Source organism: Lissotriton helveticus, chromosome 12, assembly GCF_964261635.1.
Source record: "Lissotriton helveticus chromosome 12, aLisHel1.1, whole genome shotgun sequence".
NCBI classification, from domain to species: Eukaryota; Metazoa; Chordata; class Amphibia; order Caudata; family Salamandridae; genus Lissotriton; species Lissotriton helveticus.
Window position 1 is genome coordinate 343,466,860 of NC_136073.1, and position 26,711 is coordinate 343,493,570.

Below are 26,711 nucleotides of genomic sequence, written 5' to 3' on the forward strand. Positions count from 1 at the left end.
GGAGTCAAGCAAGCCCGGCTGAAGACGGCTGTAATGCCAGAAACCGGTCCTGGGAAGCTTGATTCCGGTCCAGGGAAGACATGGCTTGGCAGTTTGGGCTGGACTGTTCCCAGAAGGCACAGGGTCAGACTGATTTGCATATAGCCATGTCTGAACTGGGGTGGTGGAGTGAGCTAAAGAACGGTGATGGATTAAACCCAGATCAGTTGACTGGGGGTGAGTGTTTGTATTGTCAACGCTCCGTCCATCATCACCTTTGGTTTTTCTTTGTTCGCCCTAAGTTGGCAGGGTATGCTCAGACGTGAGTCCCTTGCTCACTTTGCCACTGGAGTCAAGCAAGCCCGGCTGAAGACGGCTGTAATGCCAGAAACCGGTCCTGGGAAGCTTGATTCCGGTCCAGGGAAGACATGGCTTGGCAGTTCGGGCTGGTCTGTTCCCAGAAGGCACAGAGTCAGACTGATTTGCATATAGCCATGTCTGAACTGGGGTGGCGGAGTGAGCTAAAGAACGGTGATGGATTAAACCCAGATCAGTTGACTGGGGGTGAGTGTTTGTATTGCCAACGCTCCGTCCATCATCACCTTTGGTTTTTCTTTGTTCGCCCTAAGTTGGCAGGGTATGCTCAGACGTGAGTCCCTTGCTCACTTTGCCACTGGAGTCAAGCAAGCCCGGCTGAAGACGGCTGTAATGCCAGAAACCGGTCCTAGGAAGCTTGATTCCGGTCCAGGGAAGACATGGCTTGGCAGTTCGGGCTGGACTGTTCCCAGAAGGCGCAGGGTCAGACTGATTTACATATAGCCATGTCTGAACTGGGGTGGCGGAGTGAGCTAAAGAACGGTGATGGATTAAACCCAGATCAGTTGACTGGGGGTGAGTGTTTGTATTGTCAACGCTCCGTCCATCATCACCTTTGGTTTTTCTTTGTTCGCCTAAGTTGGCAGGGTATGCTCAGACGTGAGTCCCTTGCTCACTTTGCCACTGGAGTCAAGCAAGCCCGGCTGAAGACGGCTGTAATGCCAGAAACCGGTCCTGGGAAGCTTGATTCCGGTCCAGGGAAGACATGGCTTGGCAGTTCGGGCTGGACTGTTCCCAGAAGGCACAGGGTCAGACTGATTGGCATATAGCCATGTCTGAACTGGGGTGGCGGAGTGAGCTAAAGAACGGTGATGGATTAGACCCAGATCAGTTGACTGGGGGTGAGTGTTTGTATTGTCAACGCTCCGTCCATCATCACCTTTGGTTTTTCTTTGTTCGCCCTAAGTTGACAGGGTATGCTCAGACGTGAGTCCCTTGCTCACTTTGCCACTGGAGTCAAGCAAGCCCGGCTGAAGACGGCTGTAATGCCAGAAACCGGTCCTGGGAAGCTTGATTCCGGTCCAGGGAAGACATGGCTTGGCAGTTCGGGCTGGACTGTTCCCAGAAGGCACAGGGTCAGACTGATTGGCATATAGCCATGTCTGAACTGGGGTGGCGGAGTGAGCTAAAGAACGGTGATGGATTAAACCCAGATCAGTTGACTGGGGGTGAGTGTTTGTATTGTCAACGCTCCGTCCATCATCACCTTTGGTTTTTCTTTGTTCGCCCTAAGTTGGCAGGGTATGCTCAGACGTGAGTCCCTTGCTCACTTTGCCACTAGAGTCAAGCAAGCCCGGCTGAAGACGGCTGTAATGCCAGAAACCGGTCCTGGGAAGCTTGATTCCGGTCCAGGGAAGACATGGCTTGGCAGTTCGGGCAGGACTGTTCCCAGAAGGCACAGGGTCAGACTGATTTGCATATAGCCATGTCTGAATTGGGGTGGCGGAGTGAGCTAAAGAACGGTGATGGATTAAACCCAGATCAGTTGACTGGGGGTGAGTGTTTGTATTGTCAACGCTCCGTCCATCATCACCTTTGGTTTTTCTTTGTTCGCCCTAAGTTGGCAGGGTATGCTCAGACGTGAGTCCCTTGCTCACTTTGCCACTGGAGTCAAGCAAGCCCGGCTGAAGACGGCTGTAATGCAAGAAACCGGTCCTGGGAAGCTTGATTCCGGTCCAGGGAAGACATGGCTTGGCAGTTCGGGCTGGACTGTTCCCAGAAGGCACAGGGTCAGACTGATTTGCATATAGCCATGTCTGAACTGGGGTGGCGGAGTGAGCTAAAGAACGGTGATGGATTAAACCCAGATCAGTTGACTGGGGGTGAGTGTTTGTATTGTCAACGCTCCGTCCATCATCACCTTTGGTTTTTCTTTGTTCGCCCTAAGTTGGCAGGGTATGCTCAGACGTGAGTCCCTTGCTCACTTTGCCACTGGAGTCAAGCAAGCCCGGCTGAAGACGGCTGTAATGCCAGAAACCGGTCCTGGGAAGCTTGATTCCGGTCCAGGGAAGACATGGCTTGGCAGTTCGGGTTGGTCTGTTCCCAGAAGGCACAGAGTCAGACTGATTTGCATATAGCCATGTCTGAACTGGGGTGGCGGAGTGAGCTAAAGAACGGTGATGGATTAAACCCAGATCAGTTGACTGGGGGTGAGTGTTTGTATTGTCAACGCTCCGTCCATCATCACCTTTGGTTTTTCTTTGTTCGCCCTAAGTTGGCAGGGTATGCTCAGACGTGAGTCCCTTGCTCACTTTGCCACTGGAGTCAAGCAAGCCCGGCTGAAGACGGCTGTAATGCCAGAAACCGGTCCTGGGAAGCTTGATTCCGGTCCAGGGAAGACATGGCTTGGCAGTTCGGGCTGGACTGTTCCCAGAAGGCACAGGGTCAGACTGATTTGCATATAGCCATGTCTGAACTGGGGTGGCGGAGTGAGCTAAAGAACGGTGATGGATTAAACCCAGATCAGTTGACTGGGGGTGAGTGTTTGTATTGTCAACGCTCCGTCCATCATCACCTTTGGTTTTTCTTTGTTCGCCCTAAGTTGGCAGGGTATGCTCAGACGTGAGTCCCTTGCTCACTTTGTCACTGGAGTCAAGCAAGCCCGGCTGAAGACGGCTGTAATGCCAGAAACCGGTCCTGGGAAGGTTGATTCCGGTCCAGGGAAGACATGGCTTGGCAGTTCGGGCTGGACTGTTCCCAGAAGGCACAGGGTCAGACTGATTTGCATATAGCCATGTCTGAACTGGGGTGGCGGAGTGAGCTAAAGAACGGTGATGGATTAAACCCAGATCAGTTGACTGGGGGTGAGTGTTTGTATTGTCAACGCTCCGTCCATCATCACCTTTGGTTTTTCTTTGTTCGCCCTAAATTGGCAGGGTATGCTCAGACGTGAGTCCCTTGCTCACTTTGCCACTGGAGTCAAGCAAGCCCGGCAGAAACCGGTCCTGGGAAGCTTGATTCCGGTCCAGGGAAGACATGGCTTGGCAGTTCGGCATGGACTGTTCCCAGAAGACACAGGGTCAGACTGATTTGCATATAGCCATGTCTGAACTGGGGTGGCGGAGTGAGCTAAAGAACGGTGATGGATTAAACCCAGATCAGTTGACTGGGGGTGAGTGTTTGTATTGTCAACGCTCAGTCCATCATCACCTTTGGTTTTTCTTTGTTCGCCCTAAGTTGGCAGGGTATGCTCAGACGTGAGTCCCTTGCTCACTTTGCCAATGGAGTCAAGCAAGCCCGGCTGAAGACGGCTGTAATGCCAGAAACCGGTCCTGGGAAGCTTGATTCCGGTCCAGGGAAGACATGGCTTGGCAGTTCAGGCAGGACTGTTCCCAGAAGGCACAGGGTCAGACTGATTTGCACATAGCCATGTCTGAACTGGGGTGGCGGAGTGAGCTAAAGAACGGTGATGGATTAAACCCAGATCAGTTGACTGGGGGTGAGTGTTTGTATTGTCAACGCTCCGTCCATCATCACCTTTGGTTTTTCTTTGTTCGCCCTAAGTTGGCAGGGTATGCTCAGACGTGAGTCCCTTGCTCACAATGCCACTGGAGTCAAGCAAGCCCGGCTGAAGACGGCTGTAATGCCAGAAACCGGTCCTGGGAAGCTTGATTCCGGTCCAGGGAAGACATGGCTTGGCAGTTCGGGCTGGACTGTTCCCAGAAGGCACAGGGTCAGACTGATTTGCACATAGCCATGTCTGAACTGGGGTGGCGGAGTGAGCTAAAGAACGGTGATGGATTAAACCCAGATCAGTTGACTGGGGGTGAGTGTTTGTATTGTCAACGCTCCGTCCATCATCACCTTTGGTTTTTCTTTGTTCGCCCTAAGTTGGCAGGGTATGCTCAGACGTGAGTCCCTTGCTCACTTTGCCACTGGAGTCAAGCAAGCCCGGCTGAAGACGGCTGTAATGCCAGAAACCGGTCCTGGGAAGCTTGATTCCGGTCCAGGGAAGACATGGCTTGGCAGTTCGGGCTGGACTGTTCCCAGAAGGCACAGGGTCAGACTGATTTGCATATAGCCATGTCTGAACTGGGGTGGCGGAGTGAGCTAAAGAACGGTGATGGATTAAACCCAGATCAGTTGACTGGGGGTGAGTGTTTGTATTGTCAACGCTCCGTCCATCATCACCTTTGGTTTTTCTTTGTACGCCCTAAGTTGGCAGGGTATGCTCAGACGTGAGTCCCTTGCTCACTTTGCCACTGGAGTCAAGCAAGCCCGGCTGAAGACGGCTGTAATGCCAGAAACCGGTCCTGGGAAGCTTGATTCCGGTCCAGGGAAGACATGGCTTGGCAGTTCGGGCAGGACTGTTCCCAGAAGGCACAGGGTCAGACTGATTTGCATATAGCCATGTCTGAACTGGGGTGGCGGAGTGTGCTAAAGAATGGTGATGGTTTAAACCCAGATCAGTTGACTGGGGGTGAGTGTTTGTATTGTCAACGCTCCGTCCATCATCACCTTTGGTTTTTCTTTGTTCGCCCTAAGTTGGCAGGGTATGCTCAGACGTGAGTCCCTTGCTCACTTTGCCACTGGAGTCAAGCAAGCCCGGCTGAAGACGGCTGTAATGCCAGAAACCGGTCCTGGGAAGCTTGATTCCGGTCCAGGGAAGACATGGCTTGGCAGTTCGGGCTGGACTGTTCCCAGAAGGCACAGGGTCAGACTGATTTGCATATAGCCATGTCTGAACTGGGGTGGTGGAGTGAGCTAAAGAACGGTGATGGATTAAACCCAGATCAGTTGACTGGGGGTGAGTGTTTGTATTGTCAACGCTCCGTCCATCATCACCTTTGGTTTTTCTTTGTTCGCCCTAAGTTGGCAGGGTATGCTCAGACGTGAGTCCCTTGCTCACTTTGCCACTGGAGTCAAGCAAGCCCGGCTGAAGACGGCTGTAATGCCAGAAACCGGTCCTGGTAAGCTTGATTCCGGTCCAGGGAAGACATGGCTTGGCAGTTCGGGCTGGACTGTTCCCAGAAGGCACAGGGTTAGACTGATTTGCATAAAGCCATGTCTGAACTGGGGTGGCGGAGTGAGCTAAAGAACGATGATGGATTAAACCCAGATCAGTTGACTGGGGGTGAGTGTCTGTATTGTCAACGCTCCGTCCATCATCACCTTTGGTTTTTCTTTGTTCGCCCTAAGTTGGCAGGGTATGCTCAGACATGAGTCCCTTGCTCACTTTGCCCCTGGAGTCAAGCAAGCCCGGCTAAAGACGGCTGTAATGCCAGAAACCGGTGCTGGGAAGCTTCATTCCGGTCCAGGGAAGACATGGCTTGGCAGTTCGGGCTGGACTGTTCCCAGAAGGCACAGGGTCAGACTGATTTGCATATAGCCATGTCTGAACTGGGGTGGCGGAGTGAGCTAAAGAACGGTGATGGATTAAACCCAGATCAGTTGACTGGGGGTGAGTGTCTGTATTGTCAACGCTCCGTCCATCATCACCTTTGGTTTTTCTTTGTTCGCCCTAAGTTGGCAGGGTATGCTCAGACGTGAGTCCCTTGCTCACTTTGGCACTGGAGTCAAGCAAGCCTGGCTGAAGACGGCTGTAATGCCAGAAACCGGTCCTGGGAAGCTTGATTCCGGTCCAGGGAAGACATGGCTTGGCAGTTCGGGCTGGACTGTTCCCAGAAGGCACAGGGTCAGACTGATTTGCATATAGCCATGTCTGAACTGGGGTGGCGGAGTGAGCTAAAGAACGGGGTTGGATTAAACCCAGATCAGTTGACTGGGGGTGAGTGTCTGTATTGTCAACGCTCCGTCCATCATCACCTTTGGTTTTTCTTTGTTCGCCCTAAGTTGGCAGGGTATGCTCAGACGTGAGTCCCTTGCTCACTTTTGCCACTGGAGTCAAGCAAGCCCGGCTGAAGACGGCTGTAATGCCAGAAACCGGTCCTGGGAAGCTTGATTCCGGTCCAGGGAAGACATGGCTTGGCAGTTCGGGCTGGACTGTTCCCAGAAGGCACAGGGTCAGACTGATTTGCATATAGCCATGTCTGAACTGGGGTGGCGGAGTGAGCTAAAGAACGGTGATGGATTAAACCCAGATCAGTTGACTGGGGGTGAGTGTTTGTATTGTCAACGCTCCGTCCATCATCACCTTTGGTTTTTTTTTGTTCGCCCTAAATTGGCAGGGTATGCTCAGACGTGAGTCCCTTGCTCACTTTGCCACTGGAGTCAAGCAAGCCCGGCTGAAGACGGCTGTAATGCCAGAAACCGGTCCTGGGAAGCTTGATTCCGGTCCAGGGAAGACATGGCTTGGCAGTTCGGCCTGGACTGTTCCCAGAAGGCACAGGGTCAGACTGATTTGCATATAGCCATGTCTGAACTGGGGTGGCGGAGTGAGCTAAAGAACGGTGATGGATTAAACCCAGATCAGTTGACTGGGGGTGAGTGTTTGTATTGTCAACGCTCCGTCCATCATCACCTTTGGTTTTTCTTTGTTCGCCCTAAGTTGGCAGGGTATGCTCAGACGTGAGCCCCTTGCTCACATTGCCACTGGAGTCAAGCAAGCCCGGCTGAAGACGGCTGTAATGCCAGAAACCGGTCCTGGGAAGCTTGATTCCGGTCCAGGGAAGACATGGCTTGGCAGTTCGGGCTGGACTGTTCCCAGAAGGCACAGGGTCAGGCTGATTTGCACATAGCCATGTCTGAACTGGGGTGGCGGAGTGAGCTAAAGAACGGTGATGGATTAAACCCAGATCAGTTGACTGGGGGTGAGTGTTTGTATTGTCAACTCTCCGTCCATCATCACCTTTGGTTTTTCTTTGTTCGCCCTAAGTTGGCAGGGTATGCTCAGACGTGAGTCCCTTGCTCACTTTGCCACTGGAGTCAAGCAAGCCCGGCTGAAGACGGCTGTAATGCCAGAAACCGGTCCTGGTAAGCTTGATTCCGGTCCAGGGAAGACATGGCTTGGCAGTTCGGGCTGGACTGTTCCCAGAAGGCACAGGGTTAGACTGATTTGCATATAGCCATGTCTGAACTGGGGTGGAGGAGTGTGCTAAAGAACGGTGATGGATTAAACCCAGATCAGTTGACTGGGGGTGAGTGATTGTATTGTCAACGCTCCATCCATCATCACCTTTGGTTTTTCTTTGTTCGCCCTAAGTTGGCAGGGTATGCTCAGACATGAGTCCCTTGCTCACTTTGCCACTGGAGTCAAGCAAGCCCGGCTGAAGACGACTGTAATGCCAGAAACCGGTCCTGGAAAGCTTGATTCCGGTCCAAGGAAGACATGGCTTGGCAGTTTGGGCTGGACTGTTCCCAGAAGGCACAGGGTCAGACTGATTTGCATATAGCCATGTCTGAACTGGGGTGGCGGAGTGAGCTAAAGAACGATGATGGATTAAACCCAGATCAGTTGACTGGGGGTGAGTGTCTGTATTGTCAACGCTCCGTCCATCATCACCTTTGGTTTTTCTTTGTTCGCCATAAGTTGGCAGGGTATGCTCAGACATGAGTCCCTTGCTCACTTTGCCACTGGAGTCAAGCAAGCCCGGCTGAAGACGGCTGTAATGCCAGAAACCGGTGCTGGGAAGCTTGATTCCGGTCCAGGGAAGACATGGCTTGGCAGTTCGGGCTGGACTGTTCCCAGAAGGCACAGGGTCAGACTGATTTGCATATAGCCATGTCTGAACTGGGGTGGCGGAGTGAGCTAAAGAACGGTGATGGATTAAACCCAGATCAGTTGACTGGGGGTGAGTGTCTGTATTGTCAACGCTCCGTCCATCATCACCTTTGGTTTTTCTTTGTTCGCCCTAAGTTGGCAGGGTATGCTCAGACGTGAGTCCCTTGCTCACTTTGGCACTGGAGTCAAGCAAGCCCGGCTGAAGACGGCTGTAATGCCAGAAACCGGTCCTGGGAAGCTTGATTCCGGTCCAGGGAAGACATGGCTTGGCAGTTCGGGCTGGACTGTTCCCAGAAGGCACAGGGTCAGACTGATTTGCATATAGCCATGTCTGAACTGGGGTGGCGGAGTGAGCTAAAGAACGGTGATGGATTAAACCCAGATCAGTTGACTGGGGGTGAGTGTCTGTATTGTCAACGCTCCGTCCATCATCACCTTTGGTTTTTCTTTGTTCGCCCTAAGTTGGCAGGGTATGCTCAGACGTGAGTCCCATGCTCACTTTGGCACTGGAGTCAAGCAAGCCTGGCTGAAGACGGCTGTAATGCCAGAAACCGGTCCTGGGAAGCTTGATTCCGGTCCAGGGAAGACATGGCTTGGCAGTTCGGGCTGGACTGTTCCCAGAAGGCACAGGGTCAGACTGATTTGCATATAGCCATGTCTGAACTGGGGTGGCGGAGTGAGCTAAAGAACGGGGATGGATTAAACCCAGATCAGTTGACTGGGGGTGAGTGTCTGTATTGTCAACGCTCCGTCCATCATCACCTTTGGTTTTTCTTTGTTCGCCCTAAGTTGGCAGGGTATGCTCAGACGTGAGTCCCTTGCTCACTTTTGCCACTGGAGTCAAGCAAGCCCGGCTGAAGACGGCTGTAATGCCAGAAACCGGTCCTGGGAAGCTTGATTCCGGTCCAGGGAAGACATGGCTTGGCAGTTCGGGCTGGACTGTTCCCAGAAGGCACAGGGTCAGACTGATTTGCATATAGCCATGTCTGAACTGGGGTGGCGGAGTGAGCTAAAGAACGGTGATGGATTAAACCCAGATCAGTTGACTGGGGGTGAGTGTTTGTATTGTCAACGCTCCGTCCATCATCACCTTTGGTTTTTTTTTGTTCGCCCTAAATTGGCAGGGTATGCTCAGACGTGAGTCCCTTGCTCACTTTGCCACTGGAGTCAAGCAAGCCCGGCTGAAGACGGCTGTAATGCCAGAAACCGGTCCTGGGAAGCTTGATTCCAGTTCAGGGAAGACATGGCTTGGCAGTTCGGCCTGGAGTGTTCCCAGAAGGCACAGGGTCAGACTGATTTGCATATAGCCATGTCTGAACTGGGGTGGCGGAGTGAGCTAAAGAACGGTGATGGATTAAACCCAGATCAGTTGACTAGGGGTGAGTGTTTGTATTGTCAACGCTCCGTCCATCATCACCTTTGGTTTTTCTTTGTTCGCCCTAAGTTGGCAGGGTATGCTCAGACGTGAGTCCCTTGCTCACTTTGCCAATGGAGTCAAGCAAGCCCGGCTGAAGACGGCTGTAATGCCAGAAACCGGTCCTGGGAAGCTTGATTCCGATCCAGGGAAGACATGGCTTGGCAGTTCGGGCAGGACTGTTCCCAGAAGGCACAGGGTCAGACTGATTTGCACATAGCCATGTCTGAACTGGGGTGGCGGAGTGAGCTAAAGAACTGTGATGGATTAAACCCAGATCAGTTGACTGGGGGTGAGTGTTTGTATTGTCAACGCTCCGTCCATCATCACCTTTGGTTTTTCTTTGTTCGCCCTAAGTTGGCAGGGTATGCTCAGACGTGAGCCCCTTGCTCACAATGCCACTGGAGTCAAGCAAGCCCGGCTGAAGACGGCTGTAATGCCAGAAACCGGTCCTGGGAAGCTTGATTCCGGTCCAGGGAAGACATGGCTTGGCAGTTCGGGCTGGACTGTTCCCAGAAGGCACAGGGTCAGGCTGATTTGCACATAGCCATGTCTGAACTGGGGTGGCGTAGTGAGCTAAAGAACGGTGATGGATTAAACCCAGATCAGTTGACTGGGGGTGAGTGTTTGTATTGTCAACGCTCCGTCCATCATCACCTTTGGTTTTTCTTTGTTCGCCCTAAGTTGGCAGGGTATGCTCAGACGTGAGTCCCTTGCTCACTTTGCCACTGGAGTCAAGCAAGCCCGGCTGAAGACGGCTGTAATGCCAGAAACCGGTCCTGGGAAGCTTGATTCCGGTCCAGGGAAGACATGGCTTGGCAGTTCGGGCTGGACTGTTCCCAGAAGGCACAGGGTCAGACTGATTTGCATATAGCCATGTCTGAACTGGGGTGGCGGAGTGAGCTAAAGAACGGTGATGGATTAAACCCAGATCAGTTGACTGGGGGTGAGTGTCTGTATTGTCAACGCTCCGTCCATCATCACCTTTGGTTTTTCTTTGTTCGCCCTAAGTTGGCAGGGTATGCTCAGACGTGAGTCCCTTGCTCACTTTGGCACTGGAGTCAAGCAAGCCTGGCTGAAGACGGCTGTAATGCCAGAAACCGGTCCTGGGAAGCTTGATTCCGGTCCAGGGAAGACATGGCTTGGCAGTTCGGGCTGGACTGTTCCCAGAAGGCACAGGGTCAGACTGATTTGCATATAGCCATGTCTGAACTGGGGTGGCGGAGTGAGCTAAAGAACGGGGATGGATTAAACCCAGATCAGTTGACTGGGGGTGAGTGTCTGTATTGTCAACGCTCCGTCCATCATCACCTTTGGTTTTTCTTTGTTCGCCCTAAGTTGGCAGGGTATGCTCAGACGTGAGTCCCTTGCTCACTTTTGCCACTGGAGTCAAGCAAGCCCGGCTGAAGACGGCTGTAATGCCAGAAACCGGTCCTGGGAAGCTTGATTCCGGTCCAGGGAAGACATGGCTTGGCAGTTCGGGCTGGACTGTTCCCAGAAGGCACAGGGTCAGACTGATTTGCATATAGCCATGTCTGAACTGGGGTGGCGGAGTGAGCTAAAGAACGGTGATGGATTAAACCCAGATCAGTTGACTGGGGGTGAGTGTTTGTATTGTCAACGCTCCGTCCATCATCACCTTTGGTTTTTTTTTGTTCGCCCTAAATTGGCAGGGTATGCTCAGACGTGAGTCCCTTGCTCACTTTGCCACTGGAGTCAAGCAAGCCCGGCTGAAGACGGCTGTAATGCCAGAAACCGGTCCTGGGAAGCTTGATTCCGGTCCAGGGAAGACATGGCTTGGCAGTTCGGCCTGGACTGTTCCCAGAAGGCACAGGGTCAGACTGATTTGCATATAGCCATGTCTGAACTGGGGTGGCGGAGTGAGCTAAAGAACGGTGATGGATTAAACTCAGATCAGTTGACTGGGGGTGAGTGTTTGTATTGTCAACGCTCCGTCCATCATCACCTTTGGTTTTTCTTTGTTCGCCCTAAGTTGGCAGGGTATGCTCAGACGTGAGTCCCTTGCTCACTTTGCCAATGGAGTCAAGCAAGCCCGGCTGAAGACGGCTGTAATGCCAGAAACCGGTCCTGGGAAGCTTGATTCCGATCCAGGGAAGACATGGCTTGGCAGTTCGGGCAGGACTGTTCCCAGAAGGCACAGGGTCAGACTGATTTGCACATAGCCATGTCTGAACTGGGGTGGCGGAGTGAGCTAAAGAACGGTGATGGATTAAACCCAGATCAGTTGACTGGGGGTGAGTGTTTGTATTGTCAACGCTCCGTCCATCATCACCTTTGGTTTTTCTTTGTTCGCCCTAAGTTGGCAGGGTATGCTCAGACGTGAGTCCCTTGCTCACTTTGCCACTGGAGTCAAGCAAGCCCGGCTGAAGACGGCTGTAATGCCAGAAACCGGTCCTGGGAAGCTTTATTCCGGTCCAGGGAAGACATGGCTTGGCAGTTCGGGCTGGACTGTTCCCAGAAGGCACAGGGTCAGACTGATTTGCATATAGCCATGTCTGAACTGGGGTGGCGGAGTGAGCTAAAGAACGGTGATGGATTAAACCCAGATCAGTTGACTGGGGGTGAGTGTTTGTATTGTCAACGCTCCGTCCATCATCACCTTTGGTTTTTCTTTGTTCGCCCTAAATTGGCAGGGTATGCTCAGACGTGAGTCCCTTGCTCACTTTGCCACTGGAGTCAAGCAAGCCCGGCTGAAGACGGCTGTAATGCCAGAAACCGGTCCTGGGAAGCTTGATTCCGGTCCAGGGAAGACATGGCTTGGCAGTTCGGCCTGGACTGTTCCCAGAAGGCACAGGGTCAGACTGATTTGCATATAGCCATGTCTGAACTGGGGTGACGGAGTGAGCTAAAGAACGGTGATGGATTAAACCCCGATCAGTTGACTGGGGGTGAGTGTTTGTATTGTCAATGCTCCGTCCATCATCACCTTTGGTTTTTCTTTGTTCGCCCTAAGTTGGCAGGGTATGCTCAGACGTGAGTCCCTTGCTCACTTTGCCAATGGAGTCAAGCAAGCCCGGCTGAAGACGGCTGTAATGCCAGAAACCGGTCCTGGGAAGCTTGATTCCGGTCCAGGGAAGACATGGCTTGGCAGTTCGGGCAGGACTGTTCCCAGAAGGCACAGGGTCAGACTGATTTGCACATAGCCATGTCTGAACTGGGGTGGCGGAGTGAGCTAAAGAACGGTGATGGATTAAACCCAGATCAGTTGACTGGGGGTGAGTGTTTGTATTGTCAACGCTCCGTCCATCATCACCTTTGGTTTTTCTTTGTTCGCCCTAAGTTGGCAGGGTATGCTCAGACGTGAGTCCCTTGCTCACTTTGCCACTGGAGTCAAGCAAGCCCGGCTGAAGACGGCTGTAATGCCAGAAACCGGTCCTGGGAAGCTTGATTCCGGTCCAGGGAAGACATGGCTTGGCAGTTCGGGCTGGACTGTTCCCAGAGGGCACAGGGTCAGACTGATTTGCATATAGCCATGTCTGAACTGGGGTGGCGGAGTGAGCTAAAGAACGGTGATGGATTAAACCCAGATCAGTTGACTGGGGGTGAGTGTTTGTATTGTCAACGCTCCGTCCATCATCACCTTTGGTTTTTCTTTGTACTCCCTAAGTTGGCAGGGTATGCTCAGACGTGAGTCCCTTGCTCACTTTGCCACTGGAGTCAAGCAAGCCCGGCTGAAGACGGCTGTAATGCCAGAACTAAAGTGAGCTAAAGAACGGTGATGGATTAAACCCAGATCAGTTGACTGGGGGTGAGTGTTTGTATTGTCAACGCTCCGTCCATCATCACCTTTGGTTTTTCTTTGTTCGCCCTAAATTGGCAGGGTATGCTCAGACGTGAGTCCCTTGCTCACTTTGCCACTGGAGTCAAGCAAGCCCGGCTGAAGACGGCTGTAATGCCAGAAACCGGTCCTGGGAAGCTTGATTCCGGTCCAGGGAAGACATGGCTTGGCAGTTCGGCCTGGACTGTTCCCAGAAGGCACAGGGTCAGACTGATTTGCATATAGCCATGTCTGAACTGGGGTGGCGGAGTGAGCTAAAGAACGGTGATGGATTAAACCCAGATCAGTTGACTGGGGGTGAGTGTTTGTATTGTAAACGCTCCGTCCATCATCACCTTTGGTTTTTCTTTGTTCGCCCTAAGTTGGCAGGGTATGCTCAGACGTGAGTCCCTTGCTCACTTTGCCACTGGAGTCAAGCAAGCCCGGCTGAAGACGGCTGTAATGCCAGAAACCGGTCCTGGGAAGCTTGATTCCGGTCCAGGGAAGACATGGCTTGGCAGTTCAGGCTGGACTGTTCCCAGAAGGCGCAGGGTCAGACTGATTTGCATATAGCCATGTCTGAACTGGGGTGGCGGAGTGAGCTAAAGAACGGTGATGGATTAAACCCAGATCAGTTGACTGGGGGTGAGTGTTTGTATTGTCAACGCTCCGTCCATCATCACCTTTGGTTTTTCTTTGTTCGCCCTAAGTTGGCAGGGTATGCTCAGACGTGAGTCCCTTGCTCACTTTGCCACTGGAGTCAAGCAAGCCCGGCTGAAGACGGCTGTAATGCCAGAAACCGGTCCTGGGAAGCTTTATTCCGGTCCAGGGAAGACATGGCTTGGCAGTTCGGGCTGGACTGTTCCCAGAAGGCACAGGGTCAGACTGATTTGCATATAGCCATGTCTGAACTGGGGTGGCGGAGTGAGCTAAAGAACGGTGATGGATTAAACCCAGATCAGTTGACTGGGGGTGAGTGTTTGTATTGTCAACGCTCCGTCCATCATCACCTTTGGTTTTTCTTTGTTCGCCCTAAATTGGCAGGGTATGCTCAGACGTGAGTCCCTTGCTCACTTTGCCACTGGAGTCAAGCAAGCCCGGCTGAAGACGGCTGTAATGCCAGAAACCGGTCCTGGGAAGCTTGATTCCGGTCCAGGGAAGACATGGCTTGGCAGTTCGGCCTGGACTGTTCCCAGAAGGCACAGGGTCAGACTGATTTGCATATAGCCATGTCTGAACTGGGGTGACGGAGTGAGCTAAAGAACGGTGATGGATTAAACCCCGATCAGTTGACTGGGGGTGAGTGTTTGTATTGTCAATGCTCCGTCCATCATCACCTTTGGTTTTTCTTTGTTCGCCCTAAGTTGGCAGGGTATGCTCAGACGTGAGTCCCTTGCTCACTTTGCCAATGGAGTCAAGCAAGCCCGGCTGAAGACGGCTGTAATGCCAGAAACCGGTCCTGGGAAGCTTGATTCCGGTCCAGGGAAGACATGGCTTGGCAGTTCGGGCAGGACTGTTCCCAGAAGGCACAGGGTCAGACTGATTTGCACATAGCCATGTCTGAACTGGGGTGGCGGAGTGAGCTAAAGAACGGTGATGGATTAAACCCAGATCAGTTGACTGGGGGTGAGTGTTTGTATTGTCAACGCTCCGTCCATCATCACCTTTGGTTTTTCTTTGTTCGCCCTAAGTTGGCAGGGTATGCTCAGACGTGAGTCCCTTGCTCACTTTGCCACTGGAGTCAAGCAAGCCCGGCTGAAGACGGCTGTAATGCCAGAAACCGGTCCTGGGAAGCTTGATTCCGGTCCAGGGAAGACATGGCTTGGCAGTTCGGGCTGGACTGTTCCCAGAGGGCACAGGGTCAGACTGATTTGCATATAGCCATGTCTGAACTGGGGTGGCGGAGTGAGCTAAAGAACGGTGATGGATTAAACCCAGATCAGTTGACTGGGGGTGAGTGTTTGTATTGTCAACGCTCCGTCCATCATCACCTTTGGTTTTTCTTTGTACGCCCTAAGTTGGCAGGGTATGCTCAGACGTGAGTCCCTTGCTCACTTTGCCACTGGAGTCAAGCAAGCCCGGCTGAAGACGGCTGTAATGCCAGAAACCGGTCCTGGGAAGCTTGATTCCGGTCCAGGGAAGACATGGCTTGGCAGTTCGGCCTGGACTGTTCCCAGAAGGCACAGGGTCAGACTGATTTGCATATAGCCATGTCTGAACTGGGGTGGCGGAGTGAGCTAAAGAACGGTGATGGATTAAACCCAGATCAGTTGACTGGGGGTGAGTGTTTGTATTGTCAACGCTCCGTCCATCATCACCTTTGGTTTTTCTTTGTTCGCCCTAAGTTGGCAGGGTATGCTCAGACGTGAGTCCCTTGCTCACTTTGCCACTGGAGTCAAGCAAGCCCGGCTGAAGACGGCTGTAATGCCAGAAACCGGTCCTGGGAAGCTTGATTCCGGTCCAGGGAAGACATGGCTTGGCAGTTCAGGCTGGACTGTTCCCAGAAGGCGCAGGGTCAGACTGATTTGCATATAGCCATGTCTGAACTGGGGTGGCGGAGTGAGCTAAAGAACGGTGATGGATTAAACCCAGATCAGTTGACTGGGGGTGAGTGTTTGTATTGTCAACGCTCCGTCCATCATCACCTTTGGTTTTTCTTTGTTCGCCCTAAGTTGGCAGGGTATGCTCAGACGTGAGTCCCTTGCTCACTTTGCCACTGGAGTCAAGCAAGCCCGGCAGAAGACGGCTGTAATGCCAGAAACCGGTCCTGGGAAGCTTGATTCCGGTCCAGGGAAGACATGGCTTGGCAGTTCGGGCTGGACTGTTCCCAGAAGGCACAGGGTCAGACTGATTTGCATATAGCCATGTCTGAACTGGGGTGGCGGAGTGAGCTAAAGAACGGTGATGGATTAAACCCAGATCAGTTGACTGGGGGTGAGTGTTTGTATTGTCAACGCTCCGTCCATCATCACCTTTGGTTTTTCTTTGTTCGCCCTAAATTGGCAGGGTATGCTCAGACGTGAGTCCCTTGCTCACTTTGCCACTGGAGTCAAGCAAGATCGGCAGAAACCGGTCCTGGGAAGCTTGATTCCGGTCCAGGGAAGACATGGCTTGGCAGTTCGGCCTGGACTGTTCCCAGAAGACACAGGGTCAGACTGATTTGCATATAGCCATGTCTGAACTGGGGTGGCGGAGTGAGCTAAAGAACGGTGATGGATTAAACCCAGATCAGTTGACTGGGGGTGAGTGTTTGTATTGTCAACGCTCCGTCCATCATCACCTTTGGTTTTTCTTTGTTCGCCCTAAGTTGGCAGGGTATGCTCAGACGTGAGTCCCTTGCTCACTTTGCCACTGGAGTCAAGCAAGCCCGGCAGAAGACGGCTGTAATGCCAGAAACCGGTCCTGGGAAGCTTGATTCCGGTCCAGGGAAGACATGGCTTGGCAGTTCAGGCTGGACTGTTCCCAGAAGGCGCAGGGTCAGACTGATTTGCATATAGCCATGTCTGAACTGGGGTGGCGGAGTGAGCTAAAGAACGGTGATGGATTAAACCCAGATCAGTTGACTGGGGGTGAGTGTTTGTATTGTCAACGCTCCGTCCATCATCACCTTTGGTTTTTCTTTGTTCGCCCTAAATTGGCAGGGTATGCTCAGACGTGAGTCCCTTGCTCACTTTGCCACTGGAGTCAAGCAAGCCCGGCTGAAGACGGCTGTAATGCCAGAAACCGGTCCTGGGAAGCTTGATTCCGGTCCAGGGAAGACATGGCTTGGCAGTTCGGCCTGGACTGTTCCCAGAAGGCACAGGGTCAGACTGATTTGCATATAGCCATGTCTGAACTGGGGTGACGGAGTGAGCTAAAGACCGGTGATGGATTAAACCCCGATCAGTTGACTGGGGGTGAGTGTTTGTATTGTCAATGCTCCGTCCATCATCACCTTTGGTTTTTCTTTGTTCGCCCTAAGTTGGCAGGGTATGCTCAGACGTGAGTCCCTTGCTCACTTTGCCAATGGAGTCAAGCAAGCCCGGCTGAAGACGGCTGTAATGCCAGAAACCGGTCCTGGGAAGCTTGATTCCGGTCCAGGGAAGACATGGCTTGGCAGTTCGGGCAGGACTGTTCCCAGAAGGCACAGGGTCAGACTGATTTGCACATAGCCATGTCTGAACTGGGGTGGCGGAGTGAGCTAAAGAACGGTGATGGATTAAACCCAGATCAGTTGACTGGGGGTGAGTGTTTGTATTGTCAACGCTCCGTCCATCATCACCTTTGGTTTTTCTTTGTTCGCCCTAAGTTGGCAGGGTATGCTCAGACGTGAGTCCCTTGCTCACTTTGCCACTGGAGTCAAGCAAGCCCGGCTGAAGACGGCTGTAATGCCAGAAACCGGTCCTGGGAAGCTTGATTCCGGTCCAGGGAAGACATGGCTTGGCAGTTCGGGCTGGACTGTTCCCAGAGGGCACAGGGTCAGACTGATTTGCATATAGCCATGTCTGAACTGGGGTGGCGGAGTGAGCTAAAGAACGGTGATGGATTAAACCCAGATCAGTTGACTGGGGGTGAGTGTTTGTATTGTCAACGCTCCGTCCATCATCACCTTTGGTTTTTCTTTGTACGGCCTAAGTTGGCAGGGTATGCTCAGACGTGAGTCCCTTGCTCACTTTGCCACTGGAGTCAAGCAAGCCCGGCTGAAGACGGCTGTAATGCCAGAACTAAAGTGAGCTAAAGAACGGTGATGGATTAAACCCAGATCAGTTGACTGGGGGTGAGTGTTTGTATTGTCAACGCTCCGTCCATCATCACCTTTGGTTTTTCTTTGTTCGCCCTAAATTGGCAGGGTATGCTCAGACGTGAGTCCCTTGCTCACTTTGCCACTGGAGTCAAGCAAGCCCGGCTGAAGACGGCTGTAATGCCAGAAACCGGTCCTGGGAAGCTTGATTCCGGTCCAGGGAAGACATGGCTTGGCAGTTCGGCCTGGACTGTTCCCAGAAGGCACAGGGTCAGACTGATTTGCATATAGCCATGTCTGAACTGGGGTGGCGGAGTGAGCTAAAGAACGGTGATGGATTAAACCCAGATCAGTTGACTGGGGGTGAGTGTTTGTATTGTCAACGCTCCGTCCATCATCACCTTTGGTTTTTCTTTGTTCGCCCTAAGTTGGCAGGGTATGCTCAGACGTGAGTCCCTTGCTCACTTTGCCACTGGAGTCAAGCAAGCCCGGCTGAAGACGGCTGTAATGCCAGAAACCGGTCCTGGGAAGCTTGATTCCGGTCCAGGGAAGACATGGCTTGGCAGTTCAGGCTGGACTGTTCCCAGAAGGCGCAGGGTCAGACTGATTTGCATATAGCCATGTCTGAACTGGGGTGGCGGAGTGAGCTAAAGAACGGTGATGGATTAAACCCAGATCAGTTGACTGGGGGTGAGTGTTTGTATTGTCAACGCTCCGTCCATCATCACCTTTGGTTTTTCTTTGTTCGCCCTAAGTTGGCAGGGTATGCTCAGACGTGAGTCCCTTGCTCACTTTGCCACTGGAGTCAAGCAAGCCCGGCAGAAGACGGCTGTAATGCCAGAAACCGGTCCTGGGAAGCTTGATTCCGGTCCAGGGAAGACATGGCTTGGCAGTTCGGGCTGGACTGTTCCCAGAAGGCACAGGGTCAGACTGATTTGCATATAGCCATGTCTGAACTGGGGTGGCGGAGTGAGCTAAAGAACGGTGATGGATTAAACCCAGATCAGTTGACTGGGGGTGAGTGTTTGTATTGTCAACGCTCCGTCCATCATCACCTTTGGTTTTTCTTTGTTCGCCCTAAATTGGCAGGGTATGCTCAGACGTGAGTCCCTTGCTCACTTTGCCACTGGAGTCAAGCAAGATCGGCAGAAACCGGTCCTGGGAAGCTTGATTCCGGTCCAGGGAAGACATGGCTTGGCAGTTTGGGCTGGACTGTTCCCAGAAGGCACAGGGTCAGACTGATTTGCATATAGCCATGTCTGAACTGGGGTGGTGGAGTGAGCTAAAGAACGGTGATGGATTAAACCCAGATCAGTTGACTGGGGGTGAGTGTTTGTATTGTCAACGCTCCGTCCATCATCACCTTTGGTTTTTCTTTGTTCGCCCTAAGTTGGACAGGGCATGCTCAGATGTGAGTCCCTTGCTCACTTTGCCACTGGAGTCAAGCAAGCCCGGCTGAAGACGGCTGTAATGCCAGAAACCGGTCCTGGGAAGCTTGATTCCGGTCCAGGGAAGACATGGCTTGGCAGTTCGGGCTGGTCTGTTCCCAGAAGGCACAGAGTCAGACTGATTTGCATATAGCCATGTCTGAACTGGGGTGGCGGAGTGAGCTAAAGAACGGTGATGGATTAAACCCAGATCAGTTGACTGGGGGTGAGTGTTTGTATTGCCAACGCTCCGTCCATCATCACCTTTGGTTTTTCTTTGTTCGCCCTAAGTTGGCAGGGTATGCTCAGACGTGAGTCCCTTGCTCACTTTGCCACTGGAGTCAAGCAAGCCCGGCTGAAGACGGCTGTAATGCCAGAAACCGGTCCTAGGAAGCTTGATTCCGGTCCAGGGAAGACATGGCTTGGCAGTTCGGGCTGGACTGTTCCCAGAAGGCGCAGGGTCAGACTGATTTACATATAGCCATGTCTGAACTGGGGTGGCGGAGTGAGCTAAAGAACGGTGATGGATTAAACCCAGATCAGTTGACTGGGGGTGAGTGTTTGTATTGTCAACGCTCCGTCCATCATCACCTTTGGTTTTTCTTTGTTCGCCTAAGTTGGCAGGGTATGCTCAGACGTGAGTCCCTTGCTCACTTTGCCACTGGAGTCAAGCAAGCCCGGCTGAAGACGGCTGTAATGCCAGAAACCGGTCCTGGGAAGCTTGATTCCGGTCCAGGGAAGACATGGCTTGGCAGTTCGGGCTGGACTGTTCCCAGAAGGCACAGGGTCAGACTGATTGGCATATAGCCATGTCTGAACTGGGGTGGCGGAGTGAGCTAAAGAACGGTGATGGATTAAACCCAGATCAGTTGACTGGGGGTGAGTGTTTGTATTGTCAACGCTCCGTCCATCATCACCTTTGGTTTTTCTTTGTTCGCCCTAAGTTGGCAGGGTATGCTCAGACGTGAGTCCCTTGCTCACTTTGCCACTGGAGTCAAGCAAGCCCGGCTGAAGACGGCTGTAATGCCAGAAACCGGTCCTGGGAAGCTTGATTCCGGTCCAGGGAAGACATGGCTTGGCAGTTCGGGCTGGACTGTTCCCAGAAGGCACAGGGTCAGACTGATTGGCATATAGCCATGTCTGAACTGGGGTGGCGGAGTGAGCTAAAGAACGGTGATGGATTAAACCCAGATCAGTTGACTGGGGGTGAGTGTTTGTATTGTCAACGCTCCGTCCATCATCACCTTTGGTTTTTCTTTGTTCGCCCTAAGTTGGCAGGGTATGCTCAGACGTGAGTCCCTTGCTCACTTTGCCACTAGAGTCAAGCAAGCCCGGCTGAAGACGGCTGTAATGCCAGAAACCGGTCCTGGGAAGCTTGATTCCGGTCCAGGGAAGACATGGCTTGGCAGTTCGGGCAGGACTGTTCCCAGAAGGCACAGGGTCAGACTGATTTGCATATAGCCATGTCTGAATTGGGGTGGCGGAGTGAGCTAAAGAACGGTGATGGATTAAACACAGATCAGTTGACTGGGGGTGAGTGTTTGTATTGTCAACGCTCCGTCCATCATCACCTTTGGTTTTTCTTTGTTCGCCCTAAGTTGGCAGGGTATGCTCAGACGTGAGTCCCTTGCTCACTTTGCCACTGGAGTCAAGCAAGCCCGGCTGAAGACGGCTGTAATGCAAGAAACCGGTCCTGGGAAGCTTGATTCCGGTCCAGGGAAGACATGGCTTGGCAGTTCGGGCTGGACTGTTCCCAGAAGGCACAGGGTCAGACTGATTTGCATATAGCCATGTCTGAACTGGGGTGGCGGAGTGAGCTAAAGAACGGTGATGGATTAAACCCAGATCAGTTGACTGGGGGTGAGTGTTTGTATTGTCAACGCTCCGTCCATCATCACCTTTGGTTTTTCTTTGTTCGCCCTAAGTTGGCAGGGTATGCTCAGACGTGAGTCCCTTGCTCACTTTGCCACTGGAGTCAAGCAAGCCCGGCTGAAGACGGCTGTAATGCCAGAAACCGGTCCTGGGAAGCTTGATTCCGGTCCAGGGAAGACATGGCTTGGCAGTTCGGGCTGGTCTGTTCCCAGAAGGCACAGAGTCAGACTGATTTGCATATAGCCATGTCTGAACTGGGGTGGCGGAGTGAGCTAAAGAACGGTGATGGATTAAACCCAGATCAGTTGACTGGGGGTGAGTGTTTGTATTGTCAACGCTCCGTCCATCATCACCTTTGGTTTTTCTTTGTTCGCCCTAAGTTGGCAGGGTATGCTCAGACGTGAGTCCCTTGCTCACTTTGCCACTGGAGTCAAGCAAGCCCGGCTGAAGACGGCTGTAATGCCAGAAACCGGTCCTGGGAAGCTTGATTCCGGTCCAGGGAAGACATGGCTTGGCAGTTCGGGCTGGACTGTTCCCAGAAGGCACAGGGTCAGACTGATTTGCATATAGCCATGTCTGAACTGGGGTGGCGGAGTGAGCTAAAGAACGGTGATGGATTAAACCCAGATCAGTTGACTGGGGGTGAGTGTTTGTATTGTCAACGCTCCGTCCATCATCACCTTTGGTTTTTCTTTGTTCGCCCTAAGTTGGCAGGGTATGCTCAGACGTGAGTCCCTTGCTCACTTTGTCACTGGAGTCAAGCAAGCCCGGCTGAAGACGGCTGTAATGCCAGAAACCGGTCCTGGGAAGCTTGATTCCGGTCCAGGGAAGACATGGCTTGGCAGTTCGGGCTGGACTGTTCCCAGAAGGCACAGGGTCAGACTGATTTGCATATAGCCATGTCTGAACTGGGGTGGCGGAGTGAGCTAAAGAACGGTGATGGATTAAACCCAGATCAGTTGACTGGGGGTGAGTGTTTGTATTGTCAACGCTCCGTCCATCATCACCTTTGGTTTTTCTTTGTTCGCCCTAAATTGGCAGGGTATGCTCAGACGTGAGTCCCTTGCTCACTTTGCCACTGGAGTCAAGCAAGCCCGGCAGAAACCGGTCCTGGGAAGCTTGATTCCGGTCCAGGGAAGACATGGCTTGGCAGTTCGGCCTGGACTGTTCCCAGAAGACACAGGGTCAGACTGATTTGCATATAGCCATGTATGAACTGGGGTGGCGGAGTGAGCTAAAGAACGGTGATGGATTAAACCCAGATCAGTTGACTGGGGGTGAGTGTTTGTATTGTCAACGCTCAGTCCATCATCACCTTTGGTTTTTCTTTGTTCGCCCTAAGTTGGCAGGGTATGCTCAGACGTGAGTCCCTTGCTCACTTTGCCAATGGAGTCAAGCAAGCCCGGCTGAAGACGGCTGTAATGCCAGAAACCGGTCCTGGGAAGCTTGATTCCGGTCCAGGGAAGACATGGCTTGGCAGTTCAGGCAGGACTGTTCCCAGAAGGCACAGGGTCAGACTGATTTGCACATAGCCATGTCTGAACTGGGGTGGCGGAGTGAGCTAAAGAACGGTGATGGATTAAACCCAGATCAGTTGACTGGGGGTGAGTGTTTGTATTGTCAACGCTCCGTCCATCATCACCTTTGGTTTTTCTTTGTTCGCCCTAAGTTGGCAGGGTATGCTCAGACGTGAGTCCCTTGCTCACAATGCCACTGGAGTCAAGCAAGCCCGGCTGAAGACGGCTGTAATGCCAGAAACCGGTCCTGGGAAGCTTGATTCCGGTCCAGGGAAGACATGGCTTGGCAGTTCGGGCTGGACTGTTCCCAGAAGGCACAGGGTCAGACTGATTTGCACATAGCCATGTCTGAACTGGGGTGGCGGAGTGAGCTAAAGAACGGTGATGGATTAAACCCAGATCAGTTGACTGGGGGTGAGTGTTTGTATTGTCAACGCTCCGTCCATCATCACCTTTGGTTTTTCTTTGTTCGCCCTAAGTTGGCAGGGTATGCTCAGACGTGAGTCCCTTGCTCACTTTGCCACTGGAGTCAAGCAAGCCCGGCTGAAGACGGCTGTAATGCCAGAAACCGGTCCTGGGAAGCTTGATTCCGGTCCAGGGAAGACATGGCTTGGCAGTTCGGGCTGGACTGTTCCCAGAAGGCACAGGGTCAGACTGATTTGCATATAGCCATGTCTGAACTGGGGTGGCGGAGTGAGCTAAAGAACGGTGATGGATTAAACCCAGATCAGTTGACTGGGGGTGAGTGTTTGTATTGTCAACGCTCCGTCCATCATCACCTTTGGTTTTTCTTTGTACGCCCTAAGTTGGCAGGGTATGCTCAGACGTGAGTCCCTTGCTCACTTTGCCACTGGAGTCAAGCAAGCCCGGCTGAAGACGGCTGTAATGCAAGAAACCGGTCCTGGGAAGCTTGATTCCGGTCCAGGGAAGACATGGCTTGGCAGTTCGGGCTGGACTGTTCCCAGAAGGCACAGGGTCAGACTGATTTGCATATAGCCATGTCTGAACTGGGGTGGCGGAGTGAGCTAAAGAACGGTGATGGATTAAACCCAGATCAGTTGACTGGGGGTGAGTGTTTGTATTGTCAACGCTCCGTCCATCATCACCTTTGGTTTTTCTTTGTTCGCCCTAAGTTGGCAGGGTATGCTCAGACGTGAGTCCCTTGCTCACTTTGCCACTGGAGTCAAGCAAGCCCGGCTGAAGACGGCTGTAATGCCAGAAACCGGTCCTGGGAAGCTTGATTCCGGTCCAGGGAAGACATGGCTTGGCAGTTCGGGCTGGTCTGTTCCCAGAAGGCACAGAGTCAGACTGATTTGCATATAGCCATGTCTGAACTGGGGTGGCGGAGTGAGCTAAAGAACGGTGATGGATTAAACCCAGATCAGTTGACTGGGGGTGAGTGTTTGTATTGTCAACGCTCCGTCCATCATCACCTTTGGTTTTTCTTTGTTCGCCCTAAGTTGGCAGGGTATGCTCAGACGTGAGTCCCTTGCTCACTTTGCCACTGGAGTCAAGCAAGCCCGGCTGAAGACGGCTGTAATGCCAGAAACCGGTCCTGGGAAGCTTGATTCCGGTCCAGGGAAGACATGGCTTGGCAGTTCGGGCTGGACTGTTCCCAGAAGGCACAGGGTCAGACTGATTTGCATATAGCCATGTCTGAACTGGGGTGGCGGAGTGAGCTAAAGAACGGTGATGGATTAAACCCAGATCAGTTGACTGGGGGTGAGTGTTTGTATTGTCAACGCTCCGTCCATCATCACCTTTGGTTTTTCTTTGTTCGCCCTAAGTTGGCAGGGTATGCTCAGACGTGAGTCCCTTGCTCACTTTGTCACTGGAGTCAAGCAAGCCCGGCTGAAGACGGCTGTAATGCCAGAAACCGGTCCTGGGAAGCTTGATTCCGGTCCAGGGAAGACATGGCTTGGCAGTTCGGGCTGGACTGTTCCCAGAAGGCACAGGGTCAGACTGATTTGCATATAGCCATGTCTGAACTGGGGTGGCGGAGTGAGCTAAAGAACGGTGATGGATTAAACCCAGATCAGTTGACTGGGGGTGAGTGTTTGTATTGTCAACGCTCCGTCCATCATCACCTTTGGTTTTTCTTTGTTCGCCCTAAATTGGCAGGGTATGCTCAGACGTGAGTCCCTTGCTCACTTTGCCACTGGAGTCAAGCAAGCCCGGCAGAAACCGGTCCTGGGAAGCTTGATTCCGGTCCAGGGAAGACATGGCTTGGCAGTTCGGCCTGGACTGTTCCCAGAAGACACAGGGTCAGACTGATTTGCATATAGCCATGTATGAACTGGGGTGGCGGAGTGAGCTAAAGAACGGTGATGGATTAAACCCAGATCAGTTGACTGGGGGTGAGTGTTTGTATTGTCAACGCTCAGTCCATCATCACCTTTGGTTTTTCTTTGTTCGCCCTAAGTTGGCAGGGTATGCTCAGACGTGAGTCCCTTGCTCACTTTGCCAATGGAGTCAAGCAAGCCCGGCTGAAGACGGCTGTAATGCCAGAAACCGGTCCTGGGAAGCTTGATTCCGGTCCAGGGAAGACATGGCTTGGCAGTTCAGGCAGGACTGTTCCCAGAAGGCACAGGGTCAGACTGATTTGCACATAGCCATGTCTGAACTGGGGTGGCGGAGTGAGCTAAAGAACGGTGATGGATTAAACCCAGATCAGTTGACTGGGGGTGAGTGTTTGTATTGTCAACGCTCCGTCCATCATCACCTTTGGTTTTTCTTTGTTCGCCCTAAGTTGGCAGGGTATGCTCAGACGTGAGTCCCTTGCTCACTTTGCCACTGGAGTCAAGCAAGCCCGGCTGAAGACGGCTGTAATGCCAGAAACCGGTCCTGGGAAGCTTGATTCCGGTCCAGGGAAGACATGGCTTGGCAGTTCGGGCTGGACTGTTCCCAGAAGGCACAGGGTCAGACTGATTTGCATATAGCCATGTCTGAACTGGGGTGGCGGAGTGAGCTAAAGAACGGTGATGGATTAAACCCAGATCAGTTGACTGGGGGTGAGTGTTTGTATTGTCAACGCTCCGTCCATCATCACCTTTGGTTTTTCTTTGTTCGCCCTAAGTTGGCAGGGTATGCTCAGACGTGAGTCCCTTGCTCACTTTGTCACTGGAGTCAAGCAAGCCCGGCTGAAGACGGCTGTAATGCCAGAAACCGGTCCTGGGAAGCTTGATTCCGGTCCAGGGAAGACATGGCTTGGCAGTTCGGGCTGGACTGTTCCCAGAAGGCACAGGGTCAGACTGATTTGCATATAGCCATGTCTGAACTGGGGTGGCGGAGTGAGCTAAAGAACGGTGATGGATTAAACCCAGATCAGTTGACTGGGGGTGAGTGTTTGTATTGTCAACGCTCCGTCCATCATCACCTTTGGTTTTTCTTTGTTCGCCCTAAATTGGCAGGGTATGCTCAGACGTGAGTCCCTTGCTCACTTTGCCACTGGAGTCAAGCAAGCCCGGCAGAAACCGGTCCTGGGAAGCTTGATTCCGGTCCAGGGAAGACATGGCTTGGCAGTTCGGCCTGGACTGTTCCCAGAAGACACAGGGTCAGACTGATTTGCATATAGCCATGTATGAACTGGGGTGGCGGAGTGAGCTAAAGAACGGTGATGGATTAAACCCAGATCAGTTGACTGGGGGTGAGTGTTTGTATTGTCAACGCTCAGTCCATCATCACCTTTGGTTTTTCTTTGTTCGCCCTAAGTTGGCAGGGTATGCTCAGACGTGAGTCCCTTGCTCACTTTGCCAATGGAGTCAAGCAAGCCCGGCTGAAGACGGCTGTAATGCCAGAAACCGGTCCTGGGAAGCTTGATTCCGGTCCAGGGAAGACATGGCTTGGCAGTTCAGGCAGGACTGTTCCCAGAAGGCACAGGGTCAGACTGATTTGCACATAGCCATGTCTGAACTGGGGTGGCGGAGTGAGCTAAAGAACGGTGATGGATTAAACCCAGATCAGTTGACTGGGGGTGAGTGTTTGTATTGTCAACGCTCCGTCCATCAT